The following is a 9,758-nucleotide window of genomic DNA, read 5'->3' on the forward strand; positions in this document are numbered from 1 at the left end:
TCAACATTTTTTTTGGGGGAAAAAAAAAAGAACAAGCTTTTCTCCTAGTCAAACAGGATTGTCAAGGCAACCCTGCTTTCGGGAAGCACTTAAAACATTTGCAAACACTTCAAATATGTTTTCTATTTGAGCTTTACAATATCTGTGCATTGGCTTGGTAAAACTGAGAGTCATAATACCAATTGGGATTTAAACCCAGACAAAGGCTGCCTTTTGTTGGTCTACATCTCTCCTAACCTGGGCTAACATGATCAGATAACACATAGCAAGGTAGAGAAAGAGCTAGACATGGAAAGCGTATCTCAGAGCAGTCTTTATTTTGAGCAGCACTGCACAAGAGGGTTTACTTTGCATGTTGCCGTGGAGAACTTTACAGGATGTCACGAGTGCATCATCAGCTCTTGAGAACATGTCTGTGGAGCATAAATGCTTTTAGATAGTCACACAGTTGATGGGGAGTATGGGAGAAATTATAGTGATAAGCAAATGGTTTGTATTTATCTGAAGTATCTTCTCAATTATCGAGTAGTTATGAGAAAACAGTTCTATATTGCTGTTAGGAAAGATGGAAAATAGAACTGTGAATATTCCTGAAGATGTAGAATTTCTTTAATGATAAAAATAGGAGAATTCTTAGTACTTAGAATTTGCTTTCTTCTGGTACTGTGTTCTACCAACTAAAGTGTTTATGGATGGCTCCAGCCAATGGTGTTGTTCAAGTCAGCATACATTAAGTATAATTAAATATGCATTATGACAGACAAGTCATCCTAAGGAAAACATACATGAACATTTTTAAAGAGTGTAGCCATCAGGAGCAAAAATGGGGAGAATAGAACCTACGGTAAATTCACCAAGAGTATATATTAAAAATGTTCAATTCTATGTTTCCTTTTCCAGATACTCTTTTAGTCCAAATACCCATGCTAGTTGCCTACCTAGAGGAGAGACGCTGTAGGCACTTATGGGGGGGGGGGGAGGATATTCCCACGGTGGCGTTCCAGAATTCTCTGATTTGTTCCCATGGCTTCCAAGGTGGCTCCAGCTTTGTAGCTGAGCAACACCAGACTATGGTTTGTAAACCCATCCCCAAGATTCATGTCAGAGGTGAACGTCTGCCTGTGGGGAGAATGTTCAGACTCTTCTGAACTGGCACCAAAATGAAGTATGTATTGCTACTTTGTGACACTGCCCACACCCAGTTTCAAAGCTCAAGTTTCCAGTTGGTGGCTCCACCTGACTACAACCACCTCTTCGCTAAGCCCTCTGATCCTGGTCAAGCTTGGCTCAGGTATGGCCGGCATATCAGCTTCTCAGCATCAGTAGCTGGTTTAGGAGTTAGGGTTGGGAGTATATAGAGACACCCGTGTTGTAAATAAGAAGCCCACTATTTTTATATCCTTTATGTGTATGTAGTTGATCTATAAATAGCAGAGCAAACAGAGACTTCAGTTAATAGTAGGAATGAGTGGCATTTCCCTTCTATGTGTATTTCAAATCAAGTCACAGTTTCATGGTCTTTGGACCTTAGTGACCAGCTCTGTGTTTTTAGCTTGGAACGTTCGGAGTTATCCTTGCCCTTACAGTAGTAGCATACAAGCGACTCTACTAAGCTCCGGTGTCTTCTGCCTCTTCAGGGCCACTGCCTGTCCCAAGAGAGTTGGAAGGGCCTTGAGTTCTTCTAGCCTGCTCTCTGTCACCTGTCCTGTGGATGACGAGCTCATCTGTAAGGCTCTATCTAACTTAACTCTCTCCCCCTCCAGTCTTCTGGACTACGTCGTTTTCCGACTGACTCAGCATTCCTGTAGGCTAACGGGCTTCTTCATCATACATGCCGGAATTTACTGAATGTCTGGCTTTTTCCTGGCCAACCCCCTTATCAGGAGCCATTTCTTTCTCCTCATCCTTGTGACTGATGCTCCTTCTTAGTAGGGACTCAGCCAACTGAGTTACAAAACCGTCCTGATGGTATGAGTTTACGTGGGCCAGAGGAATCTCTTTTATATACTTTACCTGACTAGCAAATGTTTTTTATATATTCTACTCATGATCCAACCATGTTTTCCAAAACATACATGACAGAATCCTTAGTGACGGTGAGGTTTTGCCTTTCAGTGGACATCAGTTGACACTTTAAACAATAATTGTTGTCCTGAAATAAGGATTTCAGACAAGGGATGTGTATCACAGCAGCTGGCCATCATCTCAGAGGACTGTCCACTGATAGACATGTTAAAGCCCTATAGACTCCGAATTCATCCATTCTTACCTAATCTACTCTTGCTTTTATCTCCATTCATTCTCTCTCTTTCAACAGGGCTTCTCAATCCTCCTCCTTCAGCCTCCTGACTCCTGGCTGCTGCTCTCTCAAGCATGCACCACCAGGTCTGACAATATGTTTTTATTTTCTATATAGTGATTGTCCTGAGGGAGAAGAAGCCTATCAGTGCTTTTCGGTAAAATGCCCAAGTGAAATGTGAGTGGCGGACAAATCTAGGTAGTGCTGTTTAAGTGCTCCATGTGGATGAACTCTTTCAATCCCACCAACCAGAGGAAGCATCTGTTATTAATCCAGCTTGACAGAAGGAGAAACTGAGGTCGAGCTTAGCAGTGCTGGCAAGACTTTAGGGGTGCTAGTTCAATGCTCTTGTCATGCAAGAGGCAGCAGGGGCTGCAGGAGCCCATAGGACTTGCTGCACTTCATGCAAAGTCTTTAAACCTTGCATTAAATCGAGCCTGCTACTCATGCTCAAATCAGTGAGGTGCCTTCACCTGCCCCCTAGTGCTTTACAGTGAATATGAGGACTTCTTACAGCTGTATTTGAGGAACCGAACATATTTGTTTTGTATCATTTTATTTTCTGCTTAAAACCTTTTAATTATTTTTGCCAGTCATTTTAGTACTTTTTTCTTTTTTTCTTTTCCTTGCTTTTCCTTTCCCTTCCCTTATGTTCTCCTCCACTTCCCTCCCCTCCCCTCCCTCCCTGACTCCCTCCCTCCTCTCTCTCTCTCTCTCTCTCTCTCTCTCTCTCTCTCTCTCTCTCTCTCTCTCTCTCTTTCTTCTTTCTTCACAGTAATGATGGTCGTACCCAAGGCCTTGTACACATTAGCAGTGTGTTCTATCACCCAGCTACACCCCCAGCTCATTTTCAGTACTATTAATGTTTTTCATACTAATGTGTCAATTGGACATGAGTGGAAGAGTGTGTTTGTCTTAGCTTTCAAACATGATTTTCTTAAAACCATGGTCTGTCTTACAACATGGAACTCCACATGCTTTTTTGTCCCACTATGGTCAAACATGTATTCCGACAAAATCCAGAAGCTTCATTCAGTTATCCTGGGTTGGTTTTTATCCTTAAAGAAATCAGAAAGTTTGACAACTGAGGGATGGATTTCCATTCCAGTATATTCATACTATTTTTTGCAATCCAAGTTTACTGTTTGTATTCAGGATTTTGTCCTAAGTGATGTTAGCACTGAAGTTGAATGCCATTCTTAGCTCTATCCTGGGATTTCTTAAATTTTCCTTGTAAAGGGCCAGGTTGTGAACATTTTGAACTCTGTATTTGTGCTCTGCTCTGCCACAGACAGTTCATAAGTGAACAAGCAGGGCTGCACATTAATAAAACAACTGAAATTTGAACTTCATATACTTTGCAGATGCCAAAATGTTATACTGAGTTTTTAAAAGCTTTTGGAAATGAAAAATTCATTCTTAGTTTGCAGGCTGAACAAAAAATAGGAAGTAGGCTGGGCTCAGCTCCTGGACTCTGGTTTTCCCACAGTGGCTTTAGTCATGGGCATACTATCTATCCAGGCCATTGTAAATCATATCGCCAGTAACTTACTATTAGCTAGTTGTCAAAGTTAGTGAGTACTTTGTTTAAACATGATTTATAGTTGGTTTGCTGTTATAACTGAATATCATAGTGACATCCTTACACATTTATGTTCTAATGTGTTTCCTGGAGTTGGCACAAAAGAGGTAACAGTAAAGAACCAGGCTAGGTAAGTTACAGCTTTGTTTTGCCTGAGGTCTGGCAGTTATGAACATGTTTCACTGTTGAGCTGCTCTTTTGGTGAACATTTCTATGCTTTAGAGTAATTTATTTCTTTGTAGAAATTTTAAAAAAGTATCATAAAGGCATGAGAATGCTTTATACATCTTTCTCATATAGTGAAACAATGTGTGAGCCAGCATACTAGGCCACATGCTGAGGTGACTGTAATTGATTATTGTGCATCCTTAATCTCTAAACAGAACTGCATATTTAGTGAACAGGTTGATTATCTTCAGTGTGTTTATATGTATATACACTTTGTACATATGTGACAGATGGGGGTGTATTCATACATAAACACACACACACACACACACACACACACACACACACACACCATGAGCATTAAAGGTTATTGTCAGGACTGGTTCTTTTTTCTGACCTCTTGTATACTTTAAAACCCAGAGATAAAACATTGTGTGTGTTACAGGCATACTTACCCTTGAATTTGTAGTAATTTAGTTTGTAGGAAGGATTCCTAGATCTTTATTATTAAGCCTTGCCTCCTCCATTCAACATTATATGAATTGTTAAAAATGTATATGAATTGTTGTTTAATTTAGCTTTTCTATACCATTAAGAAGCCAAGACTCATATTAGTTAAGTAACTGGCATGTTACATGGCAGCCTAAACATGTTTTAGATTGCATTGGTTTTCTTACTCTATTCTATTATTTAATGAGCAATTTGTGTACTTTCAAGTTGGATTTCCTTGTGTTTTTATTTAACAGATGACTTGCATATAATTTCCTTTTCATGAAAATAGTAGTTAAGGAAATATGAGCCTAAATATGCCTGGCAATGGAAATTTGTATGTAAATCTCCTAGACTTGGGGGTGTGTTCCATTTAAGAATACACCAATGATTGAGTAATATTTTCAGTTTTCTCCCAAATATTTGCTGTTAGGTGAGTAACCACTCAGTCTGATTCTTCTGGAATGTAATCATTCTCTAAGGTTGCTGAATGCTCAGTGGGTGTGGCATTCACCCAGGTCACTAGCCTCTTTCCTGCTTCATTGCCTAGAATGCCCTGACCCCTGCACCCTGGAAGAGTGAACGCAGCTTCTCCACATGCCTTATTCCCACTGACGCATTGACATGCTGGAACAATCTGACACCAGAAGTACTAATACAGTTTTTCTGAGACTGTCTACAAAATACTATTTTGTTAAAACTATGCCTTTAAATAGACATTGATGGGTTATATTTGTTTTATAAAAAGTTGTGTACCTAATGTTCAATTGTGATTGATTTTGAGATTATATATAAATGTATATTTATAAGCCTGTCCTATGTGGATTTTTACTCTAAGATGTGTGACACATTACTAATAAAGATATGGGTTTCTATTTATGTAAAGTAATTGTGGTAATACTCCTAACTGCTACCTAAATGATTATCCCATTCATTGGCCACCACACATACTTTTATCTTTAGAGGATTAAGTTATACTCAGAATATATTAACCAGGATTAAGCTTTAAAAACATAAACTCTCAACATAATTTGAATTCTTCCTGTTGATGTAATTAAAACTAGTTTATAATTCCTTATTGCTTTGCTCTGGTGCACTTTTTGATTTTCCATTTCTTTTCTTTGTGTGTTAGTAAGTGTAAAATGTTTCTCCATTCTCCTTGAATCATTATAGACCTTGGGAAAGATGGCAACCTGTCTTGTCTGACAAACAGGAAAACTGTGCTGCTCTAGTTACCTCAAAGTCCTTGTAGAGAAGCAATATGCAAAAATCAGCTTGTGGAGGCTCCACTTTGGTATCTTATCAGGCAGTAAGTGGTGATCTATAATCTCATTCCAAGTGTATCAGCTACTCCGTTGCATATATTCGGCTTTAAGAATTTCAATTAAAGTCCTTACTGGTGATGGTGACTAAACCACATAGTATCACTTAAGAATAAGTAGAGGGGTTGTTGAGATGGCTCAGTGGGTACGTGCACTTGATGCCAAGCCTGATGACCCGAGTTTAATCCCCAGAGGTCTGCATGGTAGAAGGCAAGAACTCCCATGAGTTGTCCTGTGACCTCTGTGCGCACACACGCTAAGTAATTAAACGTGGTTTTAAAAGAATGACTAGGTAGAGTTAGCTGTAGCGTCTACTGAGTCAGGAGGAAGGAGAGAGATTGCAGTAGCTGAGCTGCTGATTCTACTGGGACTGGTTTGAGAAGATACAGTGGCTCCATTGGTAAGGAGAAGCTCATGTGTAGCTGAAACCTAGAGCTAGGGTCCTCCTCTAGCCTGAGGGCAACCAGGAATGCAGGCAAGGATACTGAGTTTGAGTTAAGATATAAGCTGTGCAATGAATGTGTTCCTTTAGTATTTCTATGCTGAAGCCATAATTTCCACTGTGGAAGCCCTTGGGGATTCAGCGTGTGTGTGTGTGTGTGTGTGTGTGTGTGTGTGTGTGTGTGTGTGTGTGTGTGTGACTAGGTGGTGGTGCTGGGGAAGCCATTGTGATGGGATTAGTGTCAAGATGAGATTAGTGACAAGAGAACCCTTGCCAGAACTTGATCATGCTGGTTCCTTGGTCTCAGACCTCCTAGCTTCTACAACTATTTGAGCCATCTAAAGTAATTTGGAATAGCAGCCCAAACTGACAAAGACAAAGAGATGGACCAAAATAGGCAGAGTAGACAGAGGCATCCCCAAGAAAGGGGAGGGCAATGCAAGGAGAAAGTGATGGGTATACAGCGCTGGTTGGTGGCGGAAAAGTCACCGGCTACGGCCACGACTACCAGAGTTATAAAGAGCTTTATTAGAAAGAAGAGGGGATAGGAGGGAGGAGCCAGGCCTGGCGTGGGAGGAAAGCGGGGAGCAGAGCAGAGAGCAGAAAGGAAACAGAAAAAGGGGATGGGGGTCCGCCTCTGGCTTTTTAAGGTGGGGATTGCATGACCACGCCGTGTTCGCTGATGATGTAAGATGCAAGACGCCAGGCCCCGAGCTGCGCATGTACAGAACCCTAACAGCAGGATGCATGCTGGCCCCAGCTGCCTCTGACAAAGCTATTGTGTCTGCAACAGATCTCCACAAGGTTGGTCACTTAAAACAACACAAATGTATTGTCTCGTTGTTCTGGTGGCCAGAGATTTCAGTGGAATCAAGATGTTGGCAGGGCATGTTTCTTCTGGAGGCTTCACAGAAGAAGATTCATGTTTTGGTTTCTAGCTGTTGATAGCTGCCAGCATTCCCTAATCTGTCATTCCAATGACAGTCTGAGCTCTGGCTATATGGTATATGGTATACCATCTCCTTTCATGTCGTTTAATTCCCTTTCTTCCTTTGGTAGACATACTTGTGATTATATTTAGCTCCTCTACCATAATCTAGAAATGATCTCTTTGTCTCAAGAACCTTAGCTTAGTTATAATTGCAAAGTGCTTTTTGCCACAGTGGGCCACACATTGCACAGGTTGGAGGTATTGGGGTCAGGGTGTCTCTGGAGGACCGCTCTTCATTTCTCCCTAAAACTGAAAGATTAAGGGTAAAGTGGGGAGTAGAGAGATGAGGTAGAGTGAGCCTGTACCTGATCACACAAGACCTTGCAAGTTGTAGTGAAGTGCTCAGATGCCCTTACACAGGATAAAGAGGCTTGGAAAGAGGTGGTCAATTTTGTCTTAAGAAGATCATACTGCCTGCAGTGTGATAGATCAGAGTACATGGAATGAAAAGTAGGTTGAGAGACCTGCTGGAGGCTGAGGTGACATCATCATAGTGCCAGGTGTACAACCAGCTGTGCAACACGTAGGACTCAAAGCATCAGGACTTCATCTGTAAATGAACAGTTCGGTTTAGCTGGGTGAGATAACACCTCTAATCTCAGCACTGAGGAGGCTGAAGCAGAAGGATCTTGAGTTTGAGGCTAGCTGAGCCGTGTGGTAAGACAGTATCCAGACAAGCAGGAAGTGGGGGTATTAACAGCTGAAGTCAGCGGTAAAAAATTATGGACTGGATGTCAGAGTTACCTGTCAGAAGGGAGTAGTCATAAATGCCCTTACCTGGTGGCTCATGGGCTTCAGAGGAATAACTGACATTTTCTCAAATGGTTGACTATTGGGAGTTAGGGATCAGGATTTGGAATACTGGGCCATCTCTTCTTTGGCTGTGTCTCTACAACACACAAAGGTTGAGGCCATCTGGTGGCATAAATACCTAGCCTTCCACTCTGTGACTCTGAATAAGACTGAAAACAGAAGACGGTGGGTGCATTCCAAATTGCCCAGACTCACCCTTCTTTAGTGCTAAACTAAACTATCTTTTGTTTGTTTGTTTGTTTGTTTGGGACCCGTGGGGGGTGGAGGGGACGGGGAGGGTGGTGTTATGTGTTTGCTTGTCTCTCCTGTGCTGAGCATGGATGTAGATATGAACACACAACATTCAAAATATCCTATGGACTTTGTACAAAAGCAAGTTGTTTTGAGAAGATGGTGGTTGTTCTGCTCAGAGGATAGTGTTGTGCAACCCAAGTGCTTAGCACACTCGTTTGTAGAAACACTTGGAAAATATCGTGTTTGTAGAGACACAGTGCTTGGGTAAAGCCTCTCCCTGCTAGTGGTAGACCTTGGAGGTTGTTGTATTCATAAAAGATGAGTGTCTGGGACACAGATTGTTCAAGAGATGACTCTTAACAAGGAATCATTTTGAGAGCCACTATCAGGGTCTCACCATGTCCTGGGCCAAAACGAGTAACTACAACAGATATCACAATAAGAAAATACCTTGTTTCCTATAACTGAAAGGGCAGGTGTGGGTGCTGAGGAGACTGGTCTTCCCTGAGGGCTTTGTCAGGTGATGCTACCAAAGAGAAACTAAGAAGCATAGCATTTTAGAAGAGATACCCTAGAACTGATGCTCCATGAGCTTGAGATTGGAGTGGACTTGGGTCCCTTTTTCAAATTTAGTTCTTAGGTCCCATCAACCCAAAACACAGCATTCCTCTCAAAAGGAATAAGACATAATTTTTTCTTAAGCAAAATGTGAGTGACTATGGCCTAGGAACATGTATTCCGGTTGTCTCAAGAGACATATTCTAGCATGGAAGTGGTTACAAGAGATTTTATTAGTTAAAGGATAGAGAAAGTCAAAATTAAAGCATTAACCAAATACATTAATAGGGCAAGTAGGTAAGTTATATCAAAGAAGGGAAAATTCAGCTATGTATTTAGATACTCTCTGGTGACATTCTTAGCTTTTGGGTGGGTGAAAGCTAGAGGGCCACAAAAATACATTTTTCAAGGTTTATCTGATGGTCAAAAGGATGTTAGGTTAGACAGGAGTGGGTAATGAGTGCCTGTTAAGGGAGGGCTAAAAACAGCCCTGAATTTGTGGTTCAAAATCTTGGCAATCACCAAGTCCTAGTTGAGTTTTTAACCTTGCACACACATCTTCAACACAGGCATGGCCTTTTCTTGCTGTGTCTCCCTGCCCCCAGAACTTTAGAGTTCTACATCTCAGTAGTTAAACTTGGTATGCAACATAATGAATACTCAGTAATTCTCAACCTGTAGGTTGCAACCCATATCAGATATCCTGTGTATCAGACACTTACATCGCGATTCTTAACCATAGCAAAATTACAATTATGAAGTAGCGATGAAAATAATTTTATGGTTGAGGTCACCACAGCATGAAGAACTGTATTAAAGGGTTGCAGTATTAGGAAGGTTGAGAACCACTGCACTAAGGT

The 9,758-nt window shown here is 41.3% G+C and overlaps 1 protein-coding gene across 1 annotated transcript in view; it reads left to right on the forward strand.

The window, feature by feature from the left end:
• Frrs1l (ferric chelate reductase 1 like) overlaps positions 1–1,106 on the forward strand; it is a 27,749-nt gene extending 26,643 nt beyond the window's left edge. The window contains exon 5 of the mRNA XM_028882991.2: positions 1–1,106. This exon is cut by the window's left edge and continues 284 nt beyond it. The gene's annotated coding sequence lies outside the window, so the exon portion shown is untranslated.
• The last annotated feature ends 8,652 nt before the right edge of the window (positions 1,107–9,758 follow it).

This window comes from Peromyscus leucopus, chromosome 2 (genome assembly GCF_004664715.2).
Source record: "Peromyscus leucopus breed LL Stock chromosome 2, UCI_PerLeu_2.1, whole genome shotgun sequence".
NCBI lineage: Eukaryota > Metazoa > Chordata > Mammalia > Rodentia > Cricetidae > Peromyscus > Peromyscus leucopus.